The following is a 15,119-nucleotide window of genomic DNA, read 5'->3' on the forward strand; positions in this document are numbered from 1 at the left end:
AGGAAATCCATGACTGTGAAATGCTCATTTCAAAATCAGCCACCCTTCTTATTGATTTCACAGGATGCCTCTCTAATAACCAGACCTTATTCTATATTTAGATGGTTCTTCCAATAGGAATTATGATCGGAGGCTCCAAGCAGTCTATGTTGTCACCATCCAATATGATCTGATTTCAAGCTAGCCTTCCCAATTTTTCTCTAACCAAAAGATTGAACTCTATGCTGTGACTCAAGCAATTTACTGTCTAAAAAGGGAACTGTTAAGCTTTACACTAACAATAGATATGTTTCTGGGGTAGGCTGTGATGTTTGCCTGACCAAAAATCAAAAGGGGTTGCTTAATTTGTTGTTTTGCCAATCAATATGAACAAAAAGTGAATGATCACTTTCTGCTACTTTAATTCCTTCTATGATACTCATAATTAAAATACAGTATCACCTTAGATGAACTGAATCTAACTGCCCTTGCAGTCTTCCATGCAAAGCTGGCCGTGACTAAGACAACAGAGTTTATAGTATATTTCGATAAATTCCTTCTGTCTCCCAGAATCTTTGCTCCCATTGCACAGAAATAATGAGGTGCACACATTATTGCCTGACCTTAATTTTTATCAAACTCAATATTTAGGATATAGACAATAGATTGACTCAAAATCTGAAAAAGGTTACTGAATATAGAGAAGATATCATATTAATTCAGAGTCAGTGTTTTGGGAAAACCAAGACAGCTTCTTGTTTCCAATCTCTGTAATAGAATTCCTATTAAGGAATTTGTGTTCTTTCACTCACCATAGTGTTCATAATATGATCCAAGTCTAAAATAGCCAGAACCTTCACCAAACTCACAGAAGAAGTAGCAGGTTTAAGGGTGCTGGATGCACAGCAACAGCCCCTAGCCAAAGTAGTCCTACAAAATAGGAAGGAACTCAGTGCTTTAACAGCTGCCCAAGGTGGCAACTGGAAGAAGAGTGTTGCTTCTACATCAACTGCTCACTACAATTCCAAACGGTTGTCAATGAGATCCAAAAAGTAAATCAAAACCTGAAAAATCTCAATTCCACAGGAGGTTGGGAAACATGGATCATATCTGTTTTCACGACTTTTGTTTCCTCTATCATCACAGCCATTGATCTATTAATCTTTGAACATTGCCTCTTTAGAACCTTCTGCAATTTCATTCAAAAAACCACGCACAGTCTGAGACACATATAAACAATGTTCTACTGATGAGATAAGTCACCTACATGTCCCTAACTCCACATTCTCAAGAACCCTGCACCTACATCTAGCCAGAGAGGAAGTGGAACCATCCCCCACAATGTCCCACAACAGGAGGAACTAGACAGATGATTGCCACCCACATTCCAGCTCTCCCTCTCCACATCAAAAAGAGTTGTAGATGTTAGCCCCTTTTGGCAAAATAGCCCACCCATGACCCTAGTCATTCCTGGTGAGTCTCCCCTGCCCTGCTCAAAATTCCCAACCCCACACCTAATTCAACAGGATGTCCTTATCTCAAAACCAACCAAAAGAACAACAAAGATTATCAAACATCCTTTTTAACACTCCAGCACATCCATCTCTCCCTCCCCAAGACTTCCTTCCAAGAAGGCAAATGTCAGTAATCTTCCAATCCATATTATGCACCACATCAATGCACCCCTTCTGTAAACTCGGCCTTTTATCCCAGCTCAAAAGAATCAATCCCAACCTGGGGGAGTGGTCTGAAGTCTCACTTCAGACCCTCACCATGCCAGTGATCTTCTCTGCTTGAATCTTCATCTGTCTCTGAGCTTCATTGAACCAGGGCCTAATAAGCACTATCATGAACTTGGACTCGTTTTAGCCACAATATTTGAGAGAAGATTTAGACAGGGCTAGTGAGTGAGGATTTTGTGTAAGTTCCATAAACTACGAAAACCCTATAAGGCCACCAAAAAAGTGGATTTATAATGAGCAAGATATAATACTAGGACTGAGCATTTAATGGAAGTGATGAAGTGATTATTGCAGTTACATCAAGGATCTCCTTGAGGAAGGGAGGCCACATATCAATGGCTATGGAATTTCATAGTTGGATAAATCAAAAGGTAGTCCAGAACAGCTTAATTTGTGCCAAAATTAAGAGAAATGTTAGGCTCAGCCTCCTGTTAAAGGTGTTCAGACAAGATAAATTGAACTAGGGGAAACTGGCAACTAGATTTTACCACCAAAAGCCAAAGGAAATTATTAATATCTACTAATGTTTTTAGACCTCTTCATGAATGGGTAGAAGCCTTCCTTGTAGGGCCAAGAAGTCTTCAGATGTAAAGAATATCATGTTAAAATACATTGTTCCCAAGTTTGGACTAGTATTTCCATACAGAGTGATAAAGGAGGAGACTTATTGCTAAAGTATTCCAGGAAGTAGACAGAAGCCTAAGAGTGCATTGGGAGTTGATTATTCACCAATATACTTCTAACCACCTTACAATTCCCACAGATATAGCCCTCCACTATGTAAATCCAGAAGAGTGCATGCTCTCTAAAATCTGGGAAATTCAGCATCCAGATGTTTAATTAAAACTCCAATACAATTGATTTTATAATATTTTTCTTGCTATTCATTCTTCTGTTAAGTTACTGGGTATAAAACCGTGGATTCAGCATTCTGGAATAAAACCAGTGCCTATTAATTATAATTCTGACTCTTGGGAATTTCCACCAAAAATAGAATGGGCCAAGAACTTCTTTAAAATTTGGGAACCCCTTAATTTGCTGAATAAGAGGGCATCCCAAAAATACTGGTTTGGAACCTTTCACTTTGCATTTATAATCCTGCTTGTGTTTTCTCTTTATCAATTCTTCAATAAAGAAATGAACCTTCCACTTAAACTCCTCTTGGTCACCCAAAGACCAAAGCCACATGAAAAGCACCATTACAGCACATCCCTATGAAGTTATACAAGTTAAACCTCAAATACCAAAACTGGGTATTCATTTATTCTAGAACCATTTTCAATGATACTCCTCTACAATGCTCAAGTTACCCCTACCCCAACACTGCTGATAATGTGGTACAAATCTTTTAGTTTAACAGTGATCTTCTCCCTTTATGGACTAATTATACTTTCAACTTCACCTACTACACCAAGCCCAATGGCCCTTCCCATAAGCTATAAACAAACACTTACCTCCCTAGTTTTGTTCCTGGACTTGGATGGCATGAGAATTATTGCTTCCAACACCTCCTAATGGAAAGATATAGCTAGCAGAAATATATACCACAAACTCTTCACCAGAGATTGCTCTTCTGCCTCTCTGAAAGTACATAACCCCAATGACTGCATTTGACTCAACCTATTATATCTACTCTTTGACTTATTGGTATGCTAAGTGGATAAGATTATTCACAATATAATTAAACTCTGATTTCCATTATGTTCCAAAATTTTTGGCTTTCAATGACATCTTGAGGCCACCTCACATTGTTTAATGACCTTTCCTCCTGGTTTCTTGATAGCTTAGGCAACACGCTTCAGTCTATCCTGCAAGACTTGTTATCCTTGTACTCTGCTTTCTTAAACAGTTTCTCCTCTTCAGGTTAAGTTCCAAATACTTATTCAAATGGCCACACAGGTAACCAACCACATATTATTCTCTCAAACAATTTCAGCCAGAGAAGCGTTTGAGTACCTCAAATTCATGCCAAATGTTTTCATTCCTCCAGACCAAAAAATGCCCTTAATCAGCAAGAAAGAGCCAGAATAGTTATTCCCCAAATCTCTAGTGATTGAGCAATTATAGAAACTATAAAGTGAGGACTGAAACCATGGATGAGATAGCTGGGAGTCATAAATAAAAATCAAGATTCAGTCCCAAAACTGATTATCAGGATTTCATCCTTACTTATAATTGAAATTATGCTGCAGATGTGAGAATTGAGCATTTGCAGAAATACTTACACCTTCAAAAACCCCTGAGACACTAAGAACTAAAATCACACTTGGAATCAAGATTGTGTGGATGAAGTGACATCAGAAGCAGATGACATGGGAGGAGTACCATAACAAGGAAGAACCAGTCCACAGGCATATTTTGTATAATTCTACCATATATAAACAATTCTATAAACTACCAATCAGACTATGCAAAACCAAATCCTTGTCACTGTCTCCACCTCCTTTGATTCCATCCTATAAATCTCTCTTAATACTCAATATGTTGGGAAAAGAGATTTGTGCTCCCCTCCTCTCTCTTCACTGATGGATGTTGCAAAAATATCAAGAACAAAGTTTTATGATATTTTTCATTTTTAATGCCACAATCTATTTTTAATATATTTTAGTTTTTCTAAATTATGTATGGATTCTATTTCTAATCATTAAACCTATCACTACTATTTCATTTTCCTAGGAATTGAATTTTGAAATATATTAGGCTTCATTTTTAAAGAAGTTTTGGGACACAGAGGAGTTCAACTAAGACAGAGGAGGAACACTGGTGTGGGTGTTATTTACGGGGGACACATGGTTGGGAGGGAGTTCTCCAGTGCATGTATGTCGGGTATATAAAAATGTTTGGATATTCATTGGGTATTTTCATAGTAGTTACAGTTACAAATGACAACTGAGGGAGTGCTGGGTTCCTTAACCAGGAGTTTCTGTCACATTCCCCAATGGAACAGCAATTATCCCCCAAGTGCAAGTGCAAAGTCAAGTGAAGAAGTATAGTCCAATGATAACTATGTTTATGAGCCTGTGTGCCTGAAATTTCAACTAGGCCTAGAGCTGCATGGTGACTAAGAGTTACCTCCTGAGAGCTTCCATGTTGCTCAAATGTGGCCACTCGCTAGGCACAACTCAGCATGTAAATGCTTTACCTTCCCCCACCATAGGACATGAGCCATCCTGGCACTGAGGGATTACTACCAATCACTAACTGGTGATGTAACTAGAAAAGACCTTCAATAAAAGGAGATGGTAAAGACAAATGAATTTATATGGCTAAGAGTCTTCAGAAAAGATTTGGGTGCTCATCAGAGGGGTCAGGCTTATGCGCACCTCAACAAGACCCCAGAGATAGCCGAAGTAGATACAACCCCAGGTATTGGTGCTCCTGAGGGCTACGGAGACACACAAGTTCTATGGTCATGGCAGATGGCTTTGGAGTTCAGTGCCTTGTCAATGGGTCCTGCTTTGGAGTTTGTTTTCCTGAGTGTGGTGAAGTTGGAGTCAGATGTGACCTTTCCACACATGCCTCTTCTGTCACTTTTACTGAACCTGTGGTTGATGCTGGGTTTGGTGTATACTCAGGAGACTTAAATCTGTGCACTAGCAATGTGCCAACTAGGTCCTGAACCTCAGCAGAGTTGCAACCCCTACTCTCCACTTCATTGGATTTACCCAGGTCAGATATCAGGGAGATAAAGATGTAAACTACCACACCAAGGAACTGAGAGTGCTTACAACTGCAAGCTGGAGAATTGCATCCATCAACCATGTGTGATATAAACCCCCTCTTAATATAGAGGTGGAGTGGACATCACCATTCCAGGGTCCACAGGATGGAGGAATTGAATATGATTTAGAGTGGACTTACTGGTATTTTACTATAGAACTATTGTGATTAGTAATGGAATTAATTGTATCATTGATGTGGAGAAAGTGGCCATGGTATTTGCTGAGTGCAGGGAGAGTGAAGAAGAGGTGTGATGTGGGGGCATTTTCTGAACTTGGAGTTGTCCTAAATGACAGTGATTGGACAGATGTTGGACATTATATATCCTGTAATAACCCACTGATTGTACTGAGGGAAAGTGTAAACTACAGTGTAAACCATTATTTAGGTGGTGCAACAGTGTTCCAAAATGTATTCACCAAATGCAAAGAATGTGCCAAAATGACGAAAGATGCTTTTGATGTGGGAGGAGTGGGGTGGGATGTGTCATGTATAGGAATCTCTTATATCTTATAAAGTAACATTTTTGTTCTATGTATCTTCAAAAAATACAGTTAAAAAATAAAATGAAAAAAGATCAAGTAACTGGAAGTTCTTTAACTACATAGCTGCTTAATTAAGTAAGTGTATGTCAAATGCATAAAGCAATGCCTGCCACACCAAATGATTTTATGTTTGATAGTGTTATTTTTATTGCTGTAGTTATTATTGACAGAGGCAGGTCTAGAATCTATGTTTCCTGATTTTTAGAAATGATCTTTTTCACTAAGCACATTACCTCAAAATATAGCAGTGCTTTGACATGCACAATGCACATCTTATATAAGCAAAAATAATGTTTTAATTGTAGAGTGTATATTAAAATAAAATTGAATCTAGAGATTCATTTTCAAAACACAAATATTGAGTCTTCAGAACTAATACTTTATAGTTATTTCATTAAAATGAAATCCTTATCAACTTCAAAAAATAAATAAAAATAATAACTCTTTATTTTTTCAAATTCCTGGTGCCATGGTGTTGATTTCTGTATGCACTGGGCAGATAGCCCAATGCTCAGTAACAAGGGCATACTGAAAAAGTAAAATATACCCAGCAAACCTTGTAGTACAAGCAATAATAATAAGCTGGTTTCTGTCCAGTTGAGATAACAAATCAGAAATAGACAAATGCATTATAATAACCAACCTATGATCATTCCCTAACTTTCAAGAGCTTCCTCTGTAATAAGGAATTTAAATGTCAACCAATTACTGTAACTTCCCCTTTGAAAATCCTTTGTCTTCATAAGTCAATGTAATGTACTAACCCCTTAGATTCTTTCTTCATTTTGAGATTTCCCTGCTCAAGCAATTTCTCTTTCAATAAATCCATTGTGTTGCTAGTCAATCAGTTTTGGTGACTCCATTTCTTTTAATAACCATTTAAACAGCAGAAGGCTAAAATACAGTTGACTCTTCAATATTCTAGAAATGTTTTCAGTTTCATGTTTTTTTTTCTTTTTTTGTCTTTTGTCGGAGTCTTGTTCGGTGACCTGAGGTATCGGGAATGAAAGACAAAGAAAGACTGGGTTCAGGGGATCTGAGAGCATTGATTACTCAAGCTCATCAGACAAGTTTATTGAGTTGAGGGGCTAGTATATATACCCCTAACCTACGTGACATTCAGCACAAAATCAAGTTACCTATTACCCTTACCTCAGACTATATTAACTAGTGATTGATGAAAACCCAACAAACTTTACTGGATCTATTATTATAAGAATCAGTAACTATACTCATAAATCCTGTTACCCAGGTTGTTCTGTTCTATATGTATTGTTCTGCCTGCAGGTGTGCTGACCCAGCCAAGACTGTGCTCCGCACCAGTAATCATAAGGGACAGCTTGACTCAGTGGTCAAGGAAGTAACTTCCTTCCATGGAAACAACATGCCTTTGTTTCCCACATTTCCCCCTTTTTGTTTTAGTCAGGGTGACTGTGTCTGTCTTAGGTCGAGGCTACGCGCAATCAGCCTTACCCATCATGGGGAAGCGTGGCAGCGAAAGGCCACGTCCCTGCCTTAGGTTGACTGAAAGGCTAGCCAAGTTGCCCATCACTGACTACCAGCCAAGCGCACTGACTTCGGGGTACTATTGTAGAGTTTTAGCAAGTACTATGTTGTTTGCTTGTCCCATGGTGTCCACACGGTGCAATCTCTGGCAAACACCTTTTCCCAGGCAAGAGACAACCATGAGCACCAGGATTAATACACATATCCCTATTCCTAAGGCAGATAAGAAATGTTGAGATTTCCACCAATCAACAGGATTAAACTTATTTAAATGTGAAATCAAACCATTAAAGATGTCCTTATCACTATCTACGTATATCTGATTATGAGACATTTCTAAAATATTTTTCTGCAATTCCTCAATTTCTAATGACATATTTCCTTTGTGTCCTAACAAATGATTTCTGATCTTATTCCATTGAAACATAGAAATGTTATAATCCAAAGGAGTAATACAAAAATTACTTTCATTCCAATTACATTTCAATCCTCTTAACAAATTCAAATTATAAACTTGATCTCCTAAGTGTAAAACAGCAGATTCCAAATCACTAACTCTGTTATTAAGTCCTTCATCAATGTGCTCCTGACTATGCCATAAGTCACTTGCATTCTTGTGCCAATCATGCACATATTGCTGTGTCTGCACCGTCTCATGCAATGCAACAGCAGCAGTGGCAGCAGCAGTGATGACACCAATGAGGCCAAGAATGCCAGCTATGAGAAGTCCCAAAAATCTCTTAGATCATTTCAACAGTCCTTTAGCCAGGTGGAAAAGAAGATGACTTTCAGGAGATGACTGCCACATCCGATTCATTTTCACTGGGATCCACACTCCTCGTCTTTGGCGAGCCATGGTGATAATATCTCCATTCTGTAAAATATTCTCAGACAAGCAAGTATACAAAGCGCCATCCTTATAGAACAAAGCATTTTCAGTAATGGTAGCCTTCCCTACCACAAACACATGTGGGTCTCTGACACATGATTGAAAATGATGAATTTGATCTAATTGTAAATATTGTCCATCCATACTTTTATTACCTTTCCATACAGAAGTAGATGCCACTCCTAAGAAGACTTTCCATATTTGTTTTTGATCATGGATTCCAGTGCTATTGCACCATGGAAAAGGAACCCATTTCCCTATATTTTTCCAATCACTATTATTTTTGGTAAAGATTACTTTCTCATCCATATCAAGAGAATCATGAAAAGGATACTGCATATTACTAATTTCTTGTCCCAAGCTATTTATACCATACCAAATAAATCTGCCTTTATATTTGTTGGGATTCCCCATAGGGGCACTTTCCCAAACTATTCCATAGGAATCATTAAAAACGACAGATCCTCTTCCCATATGGCATTCATACCATCTTTGCATATCACCAGCATTCCTCTTAGGACAACTATAACTTGGATACTTATATTCTTGGTATTGATAGGATGGGAATAAAGTTACCAAAGATTTAGTATTATTATGGCTAAAATTGATCATAGTTCTATTTTTCACAGCCATACATGGTGGGCGATTGCCAATGCAAAGAGGTCAGAAATCAAATGGAAGAAGGAGATTATAAATCTTTTGTCCTTCTTCTCGTGGCTTAAGTGGTAACCTATCATCCACGGGTGCAGGAAATAAAATAGTTTTATTCAAACAGACAGGAAAAGAAGGATCTTTCCAGGTTAACACTCAAAGTAATGGGGGATTAGGGATATAACCCCAATATGTGTAATTACCATTACCATCGCCGGTTTCACTCACTATCAGTAGGATCCATATGTGTAGAAGACTCCACTTCTTCAGTCCTAGGTTTAATCCTTTTTGCCGGAAGCCAGATTTCTTCTCCATTTCCTGAAATGATAAGAGCATAGCCTCGCCCCCATACTTTAACCCTGCCTTTCTTCTATTCATTACTTAAAACATCTTTCCAAAATACTGGTTGATTCTCAGAGTCTGCAATTTCTGTGGATTTTTGAGAATGTCCAAAATGACATTCAGCCGGTGTCATAGAATCATAAACGTTAAGAAAATTTAAGGTAAATAAAGCTTTAGCCAATTGATCTTTAGGTGAAATCATACCATCATCTCCCCCTTTTTGTTTTAAAAGCATAGTCTTGAGAGTATGATGGCATCTTTCAACAATAGCTTGACCTGTAGGATTATGGGGAATGCCAGTAACATGTTCAATAGCATATTTTTTACAGAAGGAAGCAAAGGATGTACTAATGTAGGAAGGTTCATTATCAGTTTTAATTTTTAGAGGGCATCCCATCACAGCAAAAGCAGACCAGAGATGTGAGCGAACATGATGAAACTGTTTCCCACTTTGAGCAGTAGCCCAAATGAAATGAGAATAAGTGTTAATACAAGCATGAACATATTGTAATTTACCAAAGGATGGAATGTGAGTAACATCCATCTGCCATAATTGATTAGGAGTTAGGCCTCTGGGATTAGTTCCAGCCTGAAAAGGCACTGCTGTCAGTGGTCCACAGGTTGGACAAGTACACATAATTTCCTGCGGTTGTAGTCTAGTAAGCTTTTGATATTTATTTCGCAGGCCTTTAGCATTAATGTGAGTTAAAGCATGGTAATCACTAGCACTTTGTAAACACCCCACTAATAAATCAGCCTGAGCATTACTTGCTGTCATAGGACCAGGCAAAGATGTATGAGGGACCAGGCAAAGATGTATGAGCATGTATATGTGTAATGTAAATAGGATGCTGTCTTAATCTAATGAGATGTTGCAAATCAGCAAAAAGTTGAGATAATTTATTAGTAACAAAGATATGAGCCATTTCAATATGCTTAATAGTAAGACATACATATTCAGAATCAGAAACAATATTCAAAGGTTCCTTAAATATTGTTAACACCTTAATGATGGCAGCAAGTTCAGTACGCTGAGCAGACGTGAATGGAGTCTGCCAAGCCTGTTCTTTTCAAGAAGTAACGTATGCTGCTTTTTTATTACTATTACTATCAGTAAATACTGTACAAGATAGTTGGGCTATGCACATAGCCCTGAAAAGCACTGTAAAAGTTTATTGTTGCATTTTTTACAGATAGAGGAATGCAGCTGGCTTGATTAGTCTAAGAAGACACTAAAGAAAGTCTTAGCAAGTTTTAAAACAAAGTGATAGCAACACAGCTGGACATTAACTTTTTGCCACTAGCAGTGTTTGGGATTGCTGCATACTACAGTGTTGTTACTTTAATCTATGATAAGAAGTTGTTTCTGTGACACACACTCTTTTATAATAATTAAAACCATAATTAACCACATTGTAATTTTCTTTTTAATATTATGCTGAAATATTGGTAACTTTATACACTTTTAAGCATTTATAGAAACCTTTTACTCATACAACTTTAATTAACAGAGGGATTAAGGAAAGAAAAAACTTGTTAATTTTATAACACTTTAAAACACCTTTTATTTAACTTATAATTTTTCTTTCAAGGTAAAAGAACATATCTTTTATAATTAGTTTGGAATGAAAGGCTACTTTTCAGGACTTGATTTTGAGAAAGCAGTTTTGAACATTATGTTCCTTTAAAAGAGATAAAACTTTTCTTTCTCTTAATACTTAGTAGCATGCAATATCAGAAACAGTTTCCTAGAAGCAAGTTGTCAAAGGAGGCTGGCTGCAGCCAAGCTTTTCTGTTATAAAATTACTTATTATTATTATTATTAATTCAGGTTTGTTTAATAATGACCTTTTGGAATTAGCCACTTAAACACTTTAAACAATGCTTCATAAGACTTTTTATAATTATTTATAACCATATAGACTATATTTTACTTAAAGCTACCACAATACTTTCTATAACTTGCCACATGCATTTAAGTTCCAAGAGTTTATGAAAATTAGCCATCCTACTTTAGGGCAAAACACACTTTTTTGCAAAAACTTATTAAATTTCAATTAGCATTCTCACAAACTTTTAACCTTTTTAATATTAATTTAAGTTTTACGTCCTTCATATTATCCTGTGAAGAAAAATAAGCTATTCATTTCAATCTAGGCAAGAACAACTTTTTATAAAAAGACTTATAGTAATTTTGTTAATCAAGACTCACAATTTTTATCATTGTAGAGATCTTATTAACATTTAAACTTATGTATTAATATAAGTGCTTATTTAATTTTTGGCCATTTGAATAGAGCTCTTTTATAAATTTTTAATAATTTATATTACCATCTGGAGGTATCAAAATACACACTGACATTGAACGAACAAACACAGAACAATCACAACACAGTAACAGAAACATACAGTTTACAGTTAACTCAAAATTCTTACTTTCTTGGTATAGCTGCTTTTAAGCTCTCCATTATATCACATTTTAAATATCACTTCTTCAGATTTCTTCTGGAATCCATGTTACCTGTAACATGCAAGCTTGTGCTTGGAAATATTTTTATTAGTTATCAGCAATCAGTTAAGATAACTTGAGCAGCATAAATGTAGTTAAAACTCTAATTTAGCAGTTTAGACAGACTGTTAACACACATTTTTGGATTATTACTCTGTAAGACTATACTGAGACTTGAAATTCAGGAGTAAACTATTGATTTAAAACTGAAAATTCCTTTTTAAACCTTGATAAAAATTTTGTAATAATTTTATTATCTTGGTTAAATAAGCCCAATTAGAATTAGCATGGAAATAAAACAGAACACCAATGTTGCCATGTTTACCTCTTTTTTCAGTGGCTTAACTCTATTAACCCCCACTAGCCCACAGCTACATTGTCATGTAGACAGCAGAGGGGTTGCAGAGTTGCTGCCAGAATAGTTTCCTTATCTTAGTTAACACTTTAGCAGAGAGTTTTCTTACAAGCCTGATTTCACTAACAAGGACATTATTCAGTATCTTTGCCCATTTTAAATCTTTCAATAGTTTAAAAGTTTTTGGCTCAGGATGAAACTTAACAGCCCCTTGTGAGTGTCCAGCATCAGGAGGAATTTGTTGAATAGTTACAGGAAAAGCTGCTACAGCTTGCATAGCCAGAGGCTCACCTTGACTAGATCCCGATAAAAGACATTTCATTAATGGAGTAACAGGCACAGGATTTGGCTTAAAGCTGCTACGAACATAAGGCAGGTCTGTAGAGAAAAGTCCACTAGGTACTTTTCCAGGTTCTGGAGGTGCAGAAGGAACCTCATGAGTCAAATTAGGATATATGTTTACCTTAGAAATATTTAGCTCCGACATGGCTTTAGTTAAGAATGGATTTGTGCCTTTAACTTCAAATAACTCCTCTTCTTCCTGATCCTCCTCCAAATTCTTATCTTTACCTTTATCATTCATAGCCGTTTCCTCCCTTGAGAAAAGAACAATCTCTTCCTCTTCGTCAGACTGCAAAGGATCTAATGCAGCAGCAATATGCTGTCCTAAGGCCCAAACTGATACAGGTATATTCTCTCCTTTCTGATATGCTCTCCTCAATTCTTTCATTACTTGCCTCCACTGCTTAACATTCATCAAATTCTTTCCTTGCAGTTGAAACCAATAACAATGCTTTTGAACCAAAGCAAACAATTCTAACAAATCTGCAGTCTTAACTGTGACACCTACACTGTGCAACAGTGTTTTCAAAACCTGTGAATATTCTTCCAAGCGTCCTGATTGATTACCCATACCCTGATGCTAACGGAAAGCAAAACTTAATAATATGAAGCAGCAATTTACCCGGGTTAATTAATTTCGATGCTCCTTACCTTAAAAAAGGCTTTTCAGCTTTCCGCGTTCCCGATCCAGAGGTGGAAGATCCTACGCTGCCATGCCTTGATGAATCCTCTGCCTCGAGCCCCATGTTGGGCGCCACCTGTCGGAGTCTTGTTCGGTGACCTGAGGTATCGGGAATGAAAGACAAAGAAAGACTGGGTTCAGGGGATCTGAGAGCATTGATTACTCAAGCTCATCAGACAAGTTTATTGAGTTGAGGGGCTAGTATATATACCCCTAACCTACGTGACATTCAGCACAAAATCAAGTTACCTATTACCCTTACCTCAGACTATATTAACTAGTGATTGATGAAAACCCAACAAACTTTACTGGAACTATTATTATAAGAATCAGTAACTATACTCATAAATCCTGTTACCCAGGTTGTTCTGTTCTATATGTATTGTTCTGCCTGCAGGTGTGCTGACCCAGCCAAGACTGTGCTCCGCACCAATAATCATAAGGGACAGCTTGACTCAGTGGTCAAGGAAGTAACTTGCTTCCATGGAAACAACATGCCTTTGTTTCCCACAGTCTTTATTTATTTTTTAATATTATATTCAAAAACTATGAGGTCCCCATATACCCCCCACCCCTCTCACCCCACTCCTCCCCCCAAAGCAACAATCTTGTCCATCATCATGAGACATTCATTGCATTTGGTGAATACATCTCTGAGCACCGCTGCACCTCATGGTCAGTAGTCCACATCATAGCCCACACCCTCCCACCTTCCACCCAGTGGGCCATGGGAGGAAATACAATGTCCGGTAACTGTCCCTGCAGCACCACCTGTAAGTTTTGAGGCTCATATTAGTTGGCCAACAAATGATATGGCAAGCTGTGGGAAAGCGTCATGTGCAACAGGATTGGCTTGTCTGAAATGCAGGTTGTAATTATCCTTTCTCTGTAATAAAACATAATCATGTGTGTAACATGTTTCCATGAATTCTGTGACTCATTCTAGTGAATTATCACAACTGTTCATGGTGTAGTTGACACCTCTGTGTTAGATTAAATCTTTCATCCACAAAGACTTGTTCAATTCCTAACCACCATTTCTGTAGTTCATACAAAATCATTTGGAAGTGATATCTTTGAAATTCTTATTGGTTCAGGTAAGACCAAACTGAATCATGGTGAGCTTAATCCAATATGACTGGAGACCCTCTAAGCAATGAAAATTGGACACTGTAATAGTAGAAGCCAGATGGGGAAACAAAAGAGATTTTTTCATGTGATGGAGGAAGAGATGGATTTCCCACAAGCTACCACCTCAAAGTACAGACTTTGGGTAAAGCATGATGAGATTTTGCCTTGATTTTGGAATTCTAACTTCCAAACCTTTGAGAAAATATATTCTTGTTTTTTTAAGCCAAGGAGCCTGTGGTATTTTTCTATAGCAGACTTGGCAAACTAAGACATAACTGAACTTGCAATTGTTATTAGAATTGAGGTGAGGTCTGTTGTGGGCCATTCTTTCAAACTTTTCTGTTGTCTTAACTCTAATAACATTGAAGGATTTTCAAGCTGAAAACTATCATCATTTTACATTTTGGAAAGTATTTTAGCAAAAGAGTGGAGCAAGTATTGCAGGTATACCAGTGATGTGGTGTTTGCAGTAATTTGGACTAGAATGCTAAGGACCTAAATTGGGACAATGTCATTCATGAAACAGAGTTCAGAGGTGGGTTATCAATTTGCAGGTGAAAAACAGCAGAAAAGGTCAGGGTGATTCCCAAGTTTTTAAACGGCAGCCTGTGAGAGGTACCAAAGTGTTTTTGGCTTAACAGAAGGGATGGAGGGCACAAGAGATCTGTAGTGTTTCTGACTGGAGATTGCAAAAATGTTTGAAGATTACATTACTGCAGAAATGTA

The 15,119-nt window shown here is 37.4% G+C and overlaps 1 long non-coding RNA gene across 1 annotated transcript; it reads right to left on the reverse strand.

Annotated features, from left to right (window-relative positions):
- Positions 1-7,012: 7,012 nt before the first annotated feature.
- Positions 7,013-13,225, reverse strand: LOC131276027 (uncharacterized). The gene is made up of 2 exons (XR_009183514.2): positions 11,811-13,225; positions 7,013-9,350 (listed from the first exon to the last, which is right to left on the reverse strand). It is a non-coding gene; the product is annotated as an uncharacterized lncRNA (long non-coding RNA).
- Between the last annotated feature and the right edge of the window lie 1,894 nt (positions 13,226-15,119).

Source organism: Dasypus novemcinctus, chromosome 25, assembly GCF_030445035.2.
Source record: "Dasypus novemcinctus isolate mDasNov1 chromosome 25, mDasNov1.1.hap2, whole genome shotgun sequence".
NCBI classification, from domain to species: domain Eukaryota; kingdom Metazoa; phylum Chordata; class Mammalia; order Cingulata; family Dasypodidae; genus Dasypus; species Dasypus novemcinctus.